This window comes from Heterodontus francisci, unplaced genomic scaffold, assembly GCF_036365525.1.
Source record: "Heterodontus francisci isolate sHetFra1 unplaced genomic scaffold, sHetFra1.hap1 HAP1_SCAFFOLD_618, whole genome shotgun sequence".
In the NCBI taxonomy this organism is placed as follows: Eukaryota; Metazoa; Chordata; class Chondrichthyes; order Heterodontiformes; family Heterodontidae; genus Heterodontus; species Heterodontus francisci.
Window position 1 is genome coordinate 664,242 of NW_027141114.1, and position 11,684 is coordinate 675,925.

General features: G+C 42.8%; 1 non-coding gene across 1 annotated transcript; it reads right to left on the bottom strand.

Annotated features, from left to right (window-relative positions):
* Positions 1-225: 225 nt before the first annotated feature.
* trnat-ugu (transfer RNA threonine (anticodon UGU)) lies at positions 226-299 on the bottom strand. Its single transcript has one exon. It is a non-coding gene; the product is annotated as a tRNA-Thr (tRNA).
* Positions 300-11,684: the final 11,385 nt, after the last annotated feature.

Genomic DNA, 11,684 nt, shown 5'->3' on the forward strand with positions numbered 1-11,684 from the left:
CTGTTTTCCAGGTTGAATGCAACTGTGAACAAATTTGAATCAAAGAAGTTGCCTTTGAAATATCAGGACTGAATTTCTGTCGAAGGAGGAACAGCCATTCCAAACTAACATCCTTCACAAGGCTGTGACGAAAATTCATCATGCAATTTGAATTCTCACTTAAAGCTCAGTAGACACAGATGGAAGCGATTGATAAGGTAACTTCGACGTCACAAATGTGAAACAAGGCTTTACTGGGAATTGAACCCAGGATCTCCTGTTTACAAGACAGGTGCTTTAACCAACAAAGCTACAGAGCCAGATGCTGTTAAAGTTAAAATCAGAGGAGTGCACTATTTATTCTCATATAATAACAATATCAAAGCAAAATACAGCAGATGCAGGAAAACTCAAATAAAAACAAGAAATGCTGGAAATACTCATCAGGTCTGGCAGCATCTGTGCAGAGAGAAGCAGAGTTAACGTTTCAGGTCAATGACCCTTCTTCAGACCCTTCTATATATTCTCATCCCACTTCTCCACAGGTCACAACATATATTTTAACTTTTCCCACTTCCTGAAACAGTCAATCATTTACTGTAATCTTCCCAGAATAGAAGACATTGACCATGTTTCTTTAATGAACAGCAAAATTATCAGTTTATTACAGAACAAGTTTTAACTAGTCATGAAATAAAGCATAAATACACAGGTAGAAATTTTAAAAGTTCCCTTTTTACCTTAACCAACATTGAAAGCCCCTTTCTTCCCACAGCCCCACACATGCACACATACATACACCGGTTAACTGAAAAAAAAAGAATTATTTTTTACAATTCTGAGTTCTGTTAAAGACAAAAACAACACTTGGGCTGATTACTTGTTCATTCCTGAAGAAAACAGCAGATGAGATATGTTGTTCCAAAACTGGCATACAGTCTAACTTCTGAGTGTGCGTAGACAGGTCACTAGGGTCTTTTAGAACAGTTTTTTAGAGGCAGTGTTGAAAATTAATTTTAGCAGGCTTTCTTCAAAGACAGGAGAAGAGATGAATTGACACAGTGAAGTTCTCAGGGTCTTTTAAAGATTTGCTGCAAAACAACGTGGGTTGTGATCTTCTCTCCTTCCTTGACACTTCTTCAGGCTAACTTTATCAGCTGCTCACTCCAGAAGGTAAAACACAATGACTGCTACAAATAAAAGCTTGTGATTGTTCTGCCCTCTTCGGTGAGTGCTGCTGCTGCCGGGTTTGTCCAATCAAGAGGCGCAACTGACTTCTCTGTCCACATTTCCCCCTGTTACCAGGGTTTCTGTTCGACATTCAACTTGAGTCATGTGACAACCAGCAAACATAGTTGCCAAATTAATATTTTCAGTACCCTCTTGAAAAAGAACTGGTCTGACATTTATTAAGTTTGACGATGAATTCCTCAAAAAAAATTTCACAAAAAAAAATCAAAATCACTTCCACAACATCATGTACTTTCCCTGAGCTACAGGTTATTGCAAGTCTCTCTGGCTGTGTTTATTTTTGTTGATTTTGCACTCAGGTTCTTTCTGATTCCATGTGTTTGCAGAACTTTGTCAGTGAGAAACATGGAGATATGCTTAAAGATTTCCCTGCAAATTATTCATATCTCCGTCTTTCTCCGAACTTTGTAGAAACACATTAATGTGGGAATCACACACATCAGGCCATCAAACCTCTCCGTTAAACATTGAAAGGTGACAGTGTTTATTGTGACGGGGTTCCATTTATTCAGACACATCTGGTATAAAAGTGCTCAAGAAATGATTCACACAGGTAATGTATTTGTATATTATGTGCATGACATAATGACGCAAATAAACAATTCCTTGCACTTGCCACGCTTGGTGTATATTTTCTCTGCTGATGCCCCCTGAATATATTGGAGAAAATGGTGATGAGGATGAGATAAAAGTCCGTAAATATAGGCAGCAAACAGCAGCAGGGACTGCGGTGAACAGGATCAGCTAGCTCCTGGTGACCTACCTGCTCGGATGGTTGAGATTTTAGGTGGATTGTGTGAAGCCTGGGCCACAGAATGTCTCTTCAGTTGAATGAGATACCGCAAGGTCTTCCTGTGCATCTGATTCAAATTGCTTATTTGGGACAATATGGCTGCACACATATGGGATACATCGGAAGGTGAGGAACTTATGAGAGGGCTTGAGAACCATTCAGTTCATATATTGAAAGAATGGACATGTTTTTCAGAGCTAATAACATTTTGGAATTTGAAGGTGAAAGTGCAGAGGTCAAGGCAATTCTTGAGGGCAAGAAAGCTATTTTGCCAATGGAAATTAGCCTGGAAGTGTATGACCAGCTAACAAAGCTTCCTGCTCCCATCAAGGCAAAAGATGTGCCATTCAAAACAATCATCACCAAGTTGGAGGAACATTTCAACCTGAAGCCACGAGAGATCACGGCAAGCTAGAAATTTGGAAGCAGAAATCAGAAAAGTAGTGAAACAGTTGGTGAGTACATTGTGGCATAAAGAATTTATCACTACATTGCAACTTTGGCATATTCTTAGACCGTGCATTATGAGACAGATTTGTGCTTATATTGGTGGATGAGAAAATATACTAAACACACAAAATCTCACATTCGAGCTCGCATGTAAGATTGCTCTTTCCATGGAGATTGCATCAAAGAATGCTCGAGAATTTCATCCTGTGCCAGTGATTGTAACACACTTCAGGGGAACTTAAAAAAACTGGTAAAATGCGCTTTCACATGGCAGATAAAATTTACACAGAGAATTGTGAAGAGATACAATTTGGGAGGAAGAATAAGGAGAGGCCATATAAATGAAATGTTACAATTCTAAAGTGGGTGCCGGAACAGAGAGACAATGTACACCAATCTTAGAAGGTTTGAAAAGGCTTCAAAGAGCAAACAGGACACTTGGCTTTATTAACAGAGACATATAGTAAAAGCAAATAAGTTATGATAAACCTTTATAAAATACTGGGTCTGAATGGCCTACTCCTGTACCTCCACAGAAAGCTTCCATTCCAGGTTTGCACACTCTCGTCAGGATCACTCTCCACAGATCCCGCCACTCCAGGCTCGGACACCCTCTTCAGGATCACTTTCCATAGATCCCACCACTCCACGCATGGATATCTCCCTCATGATCAGATCATCGGTCCTTAGTCCTGCCACATCCAGTCATGAATGATGGTGGACAATTAAATAACTAACCAGATGAGGAGGCTCCAAAAAATCCCCATCCTCAATGATGGTGGAGCCAAAGCTGAATCATTTACAACCATCTTCCATCAGAAATTGCTCAGTGGATGATTCATCTCGGCCTCCTGAGGTCCCCAGCATCACAGTTTCCAGTCTTCAGCCAATTTGATTCACTCCACATGATAGCAAGAAACAACTGAAGTCACTCGATACAGCAATGACAATAGGCCCTAACAACATCCCGGCTCTAGTACTGAAGACTTGTGCTCCAGAACGAGCTGCGCTCTCAGCCACACTGTTCCAGTTGAGCTGCAACACAGGCATTTACCCAACAATGTGGAAAATTGCCCAAGTGTGCCCACTCCATAAAAAAAAGCAGGACAAATCCAATCTGACCAATTACCACCCCATCAGTCTCCTATCAATCATCAGCAAAGTGATGGAAGATGTCATCAACAGTGCTATCAAGCACCAGACACTTAGCAATAATCTGCTCATCAATGCTCAGTTTAGGTTCTGCCAGGGTTCCTCGACTCCAGGCAAATACTTGGCAGGTAGAGTATAATGTGGGAAAATGTGAGGTTATCCACTTTGGTAAGAAGAATGGGAAAGCAAAATATTATTTAAATTGCGAGAGACTACAGAATGCTGCGGTATAGAAGGATCTGGGTGTCCTCGTACATGAATCACAAAAAGTTACCATGCAGGTACAGCAAATAATTAGGAAGGCAAATGGAATGTTGCCCTTTATTTCAAGGGGGATGGAGTATAAAAGTAGAGAAGTCTTGCTGCAAATGCACAGGGTGTTGGTGAATACACACCTGGAGTACTGTGTACAGTTTTGGTCTCCTTATTTAAGGAGGGATATACTTGCATTGGAGGCAGCTCAGAGAAGATTCACTGGATTAATGCCTGTGATGAAGTGGTTGTCTTATATGGAAGGTGATCAGGTTGGACATATACTCATTGGAGTTAAGAAAAATGATAGGTGATCGTATTGAGACATATAAGATTTTGAGGGGGCTTGACAGGGTGGATGCTGAGAGGATGTTTCCCCTCATGGTGGAATTTAGAACTAGGGGACACAGTTTCAGAATAATGGTCTTCCATATCAGAAGGAAATGAGGAGGAATTTCTTCTCTCAGAGAGTCATTAATCTTTGGAATTCTCTACCACAGAGAGTAGTGGAGGCTGGGTCATTGCATGCCTTCAAGACTGAGTTTGACAGATTTTTATCCACAAGGAAGTCAAGGGTTATGGGGGGCAGGCAACAAAGTGGGGTTGAGGCCATGATCAGGTCAGCCATGATCCTATTGAATGGTGGAGCAGGCTCGAGGGGCCAAATGGCCTACTACTGCTAATATTTCTTCTGTTCTTATTTTTTATTGCAGCTTGGTTCAAACAGACACAAAAGAGTGGAGTTCTAGAGGAGAGGTGAGAGTGATTACCCTTCAGTGAGTGTGGCATCAAGGATCCCGAGCAAAATTGAAGTCAATGAGAATCAGGGGGAAAACTCTCCACTTGGTGGAGTCATACCTCGCACAAAGCAAGATGGTTGTGGTTAGTGGAGGCCAATCATCTCAGCCCAAGACATTGCCTCAGGAGTTTCTCAGGGTAGTGTCCTCAGCCCAAACATCCTCAGCTGTTTCATTGATCACTTTCCCTTCAACATAAGTCAGAAGTGGGAATGTTCGCTGATGACTCACAACTCCTCAGATACTGAAGCAGTCTGTGCCCACAAGCAGCGAGACCTGTACAAACTTCAGGCTTGAGCTGATAAGTGACAAGCAACCTTCTGGCCACACAAGTGCTCAGCAGTGAACATCTCGATTGAGAGAGAATCAAACCATCTACCTTTTGATATTCAGCAGCATAATCATCACTGAATCCCCCACCATCAACATCTTGGGGGTTACCATTGACCAGAAACTAAACTGGACCAGTCACACCTATGCTGCAGCTATAAGTGCAGGTCAGAGATTAGGAATTCTGCAGCAAGTATCTTGCCTCCTGACACCTCAAATCCTGTCCACCATGTACAAGGCACAAGTCAGGGGTGGGATGGAATACATCCCACTCAACAACACTCAAGAAGCTCAACACCATCCAGGAGAAAGCAGCCCACTTGATCGGCACCTCACCCGCCACCTTAAACATTCACTTCCTCCACCACCAGTACACAGTGGCTGCAGTGTGTACCATCTCCATATGCACTGCAGTATCTCGCCAAGTATCCTTCAACATCACCTTCCAAAACCGTGACCACTACCACCTCGAAGGACAAGGGCAGCAGATGCATGGGAACTCGCCATCTGCAGGTTCCCCTCTAAGTCACTCACCATCCTGACATGGAACTATATCGCCATTTCTTCACTGTTGTTGGGTCACAATCCTGGAACTCCCTCCCCAATAGCACTGTGGGTGTTCCTACACCATATGGACTGTAGCAGTTCAAAAAGGCAGCTCACCACCACATTTTCAACGGCAATAGGAATGGGTAATAAATGCTAGACTTATCAGCGATACTTGCGCCCATTAATGAATAAAAACCAAATCACTCTCCACAGATTCCCCACAATCTGGGCTTGGACATTTACTTCAGGAGCACAGAGCTTTATATAACTGCAACATGAGTTCCAATCTTCATATTCCATTCACTTTTCACATTATGTTTCTGCCAGTCCACTAGCTTTTAGTGATTCAGTACTCGGGTCTCTGCGCCTCCGCAGTTTCTATCATCTCACCACTTAACAAAAAACACTCTGATCTATCTTTCGTAGGTACTAGATGACCCCTCATTTTAAACTCCATCTGCCAAAACATTGCTCACTCACTTTATCTATCAAGAAGATTTGAAAATAAATTTCTTGCCAAAGGATAATGTTCTGCTTCTGCTCCCTCGCCATTTGCTTTTCCCGTTAGTCGTTCACTTGGTGTAAATCCAGAGAAAGTAAAGATGGAAGGAAGGAAGGAGGGGAGGGAAAATCCTGCTCCGTTTCGTGATCCCTATTTGATCTTCATTCCAGTCCAATTTGGGTGAAGAATTCCAATTGTCTGTCTCAATTTTAATAAAGTATAAACAATTCTGGAACCACCGTCAAGATACTGACAAGAACAGGTTTCCAGGCCGACTTTACATTGAAGCTGCAAACAAGAATGCAACAGGAATTTGATAAACTAACGACAAGGATGGGATTCAAACCCACGCGTGCACAGCACAATGGTTTAGTAGTCCATCGCCTTAACCTCTCAGCCACCACGGCATCTGGCAAGTAATAGAAGCACAACCGTCACCTTCACACTGATCCTGACTGTGCAGCCAGCTGTGTAATGATGGAAATGTAGCTTCTGTAAGTAAATTAAATTTCCATCACATCAGGTCATGGCCTGTTGGGAATGGAGCGGTGTGAAACATTTCCAGACCATGTCCAACACGTTTCTACTCAGTGTGAAAACCCACCACGGAAAGACTGGAACATACAATCATTTGATCACAGCATGATTAACATCACTCAGACACCTGAACCATTAGGTCACTGACGAAGTCATGACGACTTCGAATTTATCATGAAATGACAACTGACTGGAAGAATTGCTTCAACTCCACGTGATCAGCGAGGCACAGCCTCAGCCGACTTGTCAGGCGGTGTAAACAGAAATCACTGCTTCTGATCTTCACCAGAACAGAGAGTGAGATGTAACATTGATCATCAAACAGACTGTGAGAGAATACAACAGAATAAAACACATGGAGAGACACTGTGGAATAACAAATAGATTTGATTGGAATGTTGAATTTTGATTGGAATGGATAAAACAGCAGAAACAGCAGATTAAATTGGGATTCTCATCATTATATTGATCTGGGACAGAAAAGAAAAACTGATGGAAAGAAGGGAAGAAGGAAGAATGGAATTGTTCAGTTTTTTCACTCGTCCATCAAAGCTGGATAAACAAAAGTTGCAAAAGTTGCAAATGCTGCCAAAACCTTGGATCGAAGGATGTCCCAACTGTTTAACTGTCTCCTCACTGGGGGATTTCAATCAGTGAGTAATATTATTCTCTATTTTTTCTGTTAAATGAACCCAGAACTGTAACTTGGAATTAATATCTGTGTTCCGACTCCTGAATAATAAAATTGTGAGTTTCTTGATATTATCTGGACACATTTCCTGCTGAAAGAACTAAGAACTCTTTTCTAATTTACACAATACTATATACACACTCATCAAGCCTCCTCAGCGAGCATCCTTGGTGCTGCTCTCTCTTCTCCCAAACCTCATCCCATGTGACTGTTACATCATCACTCTGACAGTGGGAGAGGTTGATCCCACTGTCTTCAGCATTAACCCTTTCCATCCTTATACTACACTGTGAATCAAAAAAAAATGGTTAGAGGGAACTTCCTTCATTTATCGAAACACCAACAGCTGCCAGTTGTGAACCAACTCAAAACCATCAGAGAGAGAGAGAGAGAGAGAGACTGTCAGAGAACTTCCTGCATCCAGTCCTGACCCTGTCACGCTCAGCAGTTGCTCACCCAGACCCCACTCTCATCAACACTGAACATTGTCACTGAGACCCTTCAAATAATGTTTATAAAAGGCAGAAAAATTCAAAGTTAATCGCAGCTGGATTGATTGAAACTAAGTTTAATATCTTCTTACCACTAGGTAACCACATGAGAAAGTCCTTCAATCATTAGCAGAAATTATCAGCTGTAAGAATGTTTGTCATTGGGTTGAATCATTTCTGTGAGAGGAATGTTCCAGCATCATAAACCAGGGGAACGTGCTGACTGAGCTGTGTCTTCATCTCTTCTGGGCAGTCGGACAGTTCACCCTTCATTCTGCTCTGATTCACTTTCCCAAAGCGGATCTACAGATTCTCAAATCTGGAGACTGGGTTTTCTTATTCGGTTCCTTTTGATTTTTCTTGCTCCTGAATGATAATATATTCCAACCTTGGATCAACCTTGCGTTGTGTCCCAGTCTCGGTTAAAAGCGACACATAATGGCACCAACACTCTGAAACATACAACATGGTCACACTCTGCTTCAGTGAGATTAATGTTGAGGCGGTTTCACTTCAAATGCAATTGTGAACAAATTTCTCTCGTGGAAATTGTGGGTGATTTGAGTATTTGCACTGAATTTCTGTGCAAGGAGGGACAGTTTCAAACAGCCATTCCCAAAGCACTTCTTTCACAAAGACAAAGACTGTGCTGTCTTAACGTGTCACTCAACTTCACAAACAAATTTGAACTCAAAGTTCAGGGGAAGACAGAGTGGTGAATGATTGACAGAGTAATCTTTAAATCATAACTTTCCGTTTCTTCACTGCAGTGAGGCTTTGTTGGGGTCTGAAGTTAGGTTCTGCTGTTTATTAGGCAGAGGCTTTAACCAACTAAGCTGTCGGGCAAAATCTCAAACACATCCTTTCCTGGAGTTACAGGTTATTGCAGGACTATCTGTCTCTGGGTTCTTTCTGAATCCAGAAGTTTGCAGATCTTTGTGAATGAGAGACATGGAGATATGCTTCAAAGATTTCCCTGTAAATTATTCATATCTCCATCTTTTCCTGAACTTTGAACAAACACATTACTGTGGGAATCACACACATCTGGCCCTCACATTCATCCGCTAAACATTGAAAGGTGACAGTGTTTATTGTGAGGGGATCCATTGATTCAGACACATCTTGATCGGGACGTGTTTCACACATGTAATGTTTTTGTATATTATGTTTATGATGTAATATTGCAAATAAACATTTCCTTGCACTTGTCGCATTTGGTCTCCATTTTCTCTGCTGATGCCCCCTGAATATATTGGAGAAAATGGTGATGAGAATGAGATAAAAGTCTGTAAATATAGGCAGCAAACAGCAGCAGGGACTGCAGTGAACAAGAACAGCTAGCTCCTGGTGACCTACCTGCTCAGATGGTGGAGATTTTAAGTGGATTGTGTGAAGCCTGTGCGACAGACTGTCTCCTCAGTTGAATGAGATGCCCTAGGATAAAGCATGGCTACCCGACCCGACTCCGACCAGACCGGATGACATGTGTCAGGTTCGGGTCGGGTCTCTCTTCCGTGTCCGGCATTCGGGTTCGTGACAGGTTGGGCTGGAGGCGGACACAGTGCTGCCTTGCTCAGGGAGGGAACTTCTGCATGATTCCGCAGGAATAGCCAGCTTTCGGAATGGAGGATCACAACATTTGGACAAGGTATGTTTGATATAATTAACTTTATTATGGTAGTCGGGTCGGTTCAGGTCGGGTGCGGGAAAAAATCAAAGGACTCGGGCCCGGGTCAGGTTCAGGTTGGATGTGGTCAGGTCGGACCGGGTCGGGTTTCAATTTCATAAACGAGCAGGCCTTTACCGCAGGGTCTTAGTGTGCATCAGATTCAAAGTGATTATTTGGGACAATATGGCTGCACCCAAGGGATACATCAGAAGGCTATGAACTTATGAGAGGGCTCGAGAACCATTCAGTTCATATATTGAAAGAATGGACATGTTTTTCAGAGCTAATAACATTTTGGAACTTGAAGGTCGAGACTCAGAATAAGGCAATTCTTGAGGGCAAGAAAGTAATTTTGCGAATGGAAATTATCCTGGAAGTGTATGACATGCTAACAAATCTTCCTGCTCCCATCAAGGCAAAAGATGTGAATTCAAAACAATCATCACCAAGTTGGAGGAACATTTTAACCCTAAGCCACTAGAGATCACGGCAAGCTAGAAATTTGGAACCAGAAAGCAGAAAAGTAGTGAAATAGTTGGTGAGTACATTGTGCTCAGTACCTTGCTCTACGGCAGCGAGGCCTGGACAACGTATGCCAGCCAAGAGCGACGTCTCAATTCATTCCATCTTCGCTGCCTTCGGAGAATACTTGGCATCAGGTGGCAGGACTATATCTCCAACACAGAAGTCCTTGAAGCGGCCAACATCCCCAGCTTATACACACTACTGAGTCAGCGGCGCTTGAGATGGCTTGGCCATGTGAGCCGCATGGAAGATGGCAGGATCCCCAAAGACACATTGTACAGCGAGCTCGCCACTGGTATCAGACCCACCGGCCGTCCATGTCTCCGTTATAAAGACGTCTGCAAACGCGACATGAAATCGTGTGACATTGATCACAAGTCGTGGGAGTCAGTTGCCAGCATTCGCCAGAGCTGGCGGGCAGCCATAAAGACAGGGCTAAATTGTGGCGAGTCGAAGAGACTTAGTAGTTGGCAGGAAAAAAGACAGAGGCGCAAGGGGAGAGCCAACTGTGCAACAGCCCCAACAAACAAATTTCTCTGCAGCACCTGTGGAAGAGCCTGTCACTCCAGAATTGGCCTTTATAGCCACTCCAGGCGCTGCTTCACAAACCACTGACCACCTCCAGGCGCGTATCCATTGTCTCTCGAGATAAGGAGGCCCAAAAGACATTGTGGAACTGAAGAATTTATCACTACATTGCAACTTTGGCACATTCTTAGACCGTACATTACGAGACAGATTTGTGCTTATATTGGTGGATGAGAAAAGATACTAAACACGCAAAATCCTACATTTCAGCTGGCGTGTAAGATTGCTCTCTCCATGGAGATTGCATCAAAGAATGCTGGGGAATTTCGTCTTATGCCAGTGACAGTAACACACTTCAGGAGAAGATAAAGAAACTGTCAAAATGGGCTTTCACAAGGCAGATAAAATTTTACACAGAGAAGTGTAAAGTGATAAAGTTTGGGAGGAAGAATGAGACAATGTGCACCAATCTTGGAAGGTTTGAAAATGTTGCTGAAAGCAAACAGGACACTTGGCTTTATTCATAGAGGCATAGAGTAAAAGCAAATAAGTTATACTAAACCTTTATAAAACACTGGGGCCGAATGGCCTACTCCTGCACCTCCACAGAAAGCTTCCACTCCAGGCTCGGACACCCTCTTCAGGATCACTCTCCATACATCCTGCCACTCCACGCACGGATATCTCCCTCAGGATCAGATCACAGCTCCACAGTCCTGCCACATCCAGTCGTGAATGGTGGTGGATAATTTAATAACTAACAAGATGAGGAGGCTCCAAAAACACCCACATCCTCAATGATGGTGGAGCCGAGCACATCAGTGCAAAAGGCAAAACTGAAGCCTTTGCAACCATCTTCAGTCAGAAATATTAAGTGGATTTGATCTGTGCTAATTTCAGCTCCTCATGCTCGCTGGTGCCTTGATTCTCTGGTACTAATTTCAGAGTAAATCATGCAGCTTGACAATTGGAGCCAAAGAAAAAGACACAGGAGAGGTTGAAAGTGCCAAAACCTGGGATTGAACCAAGAACTGTGATTTTTAGTGCAATGCAAATCCAGCTGATCTATTTCAGCCACACACCAAAACCAGCCTTCGCTCATTGCTTTGGAAGACGATATTTACATTCAAGTGTTTGTCAAAATTTACAGAACACAACATGAGTAATATTTCCCATTGTTTTCTC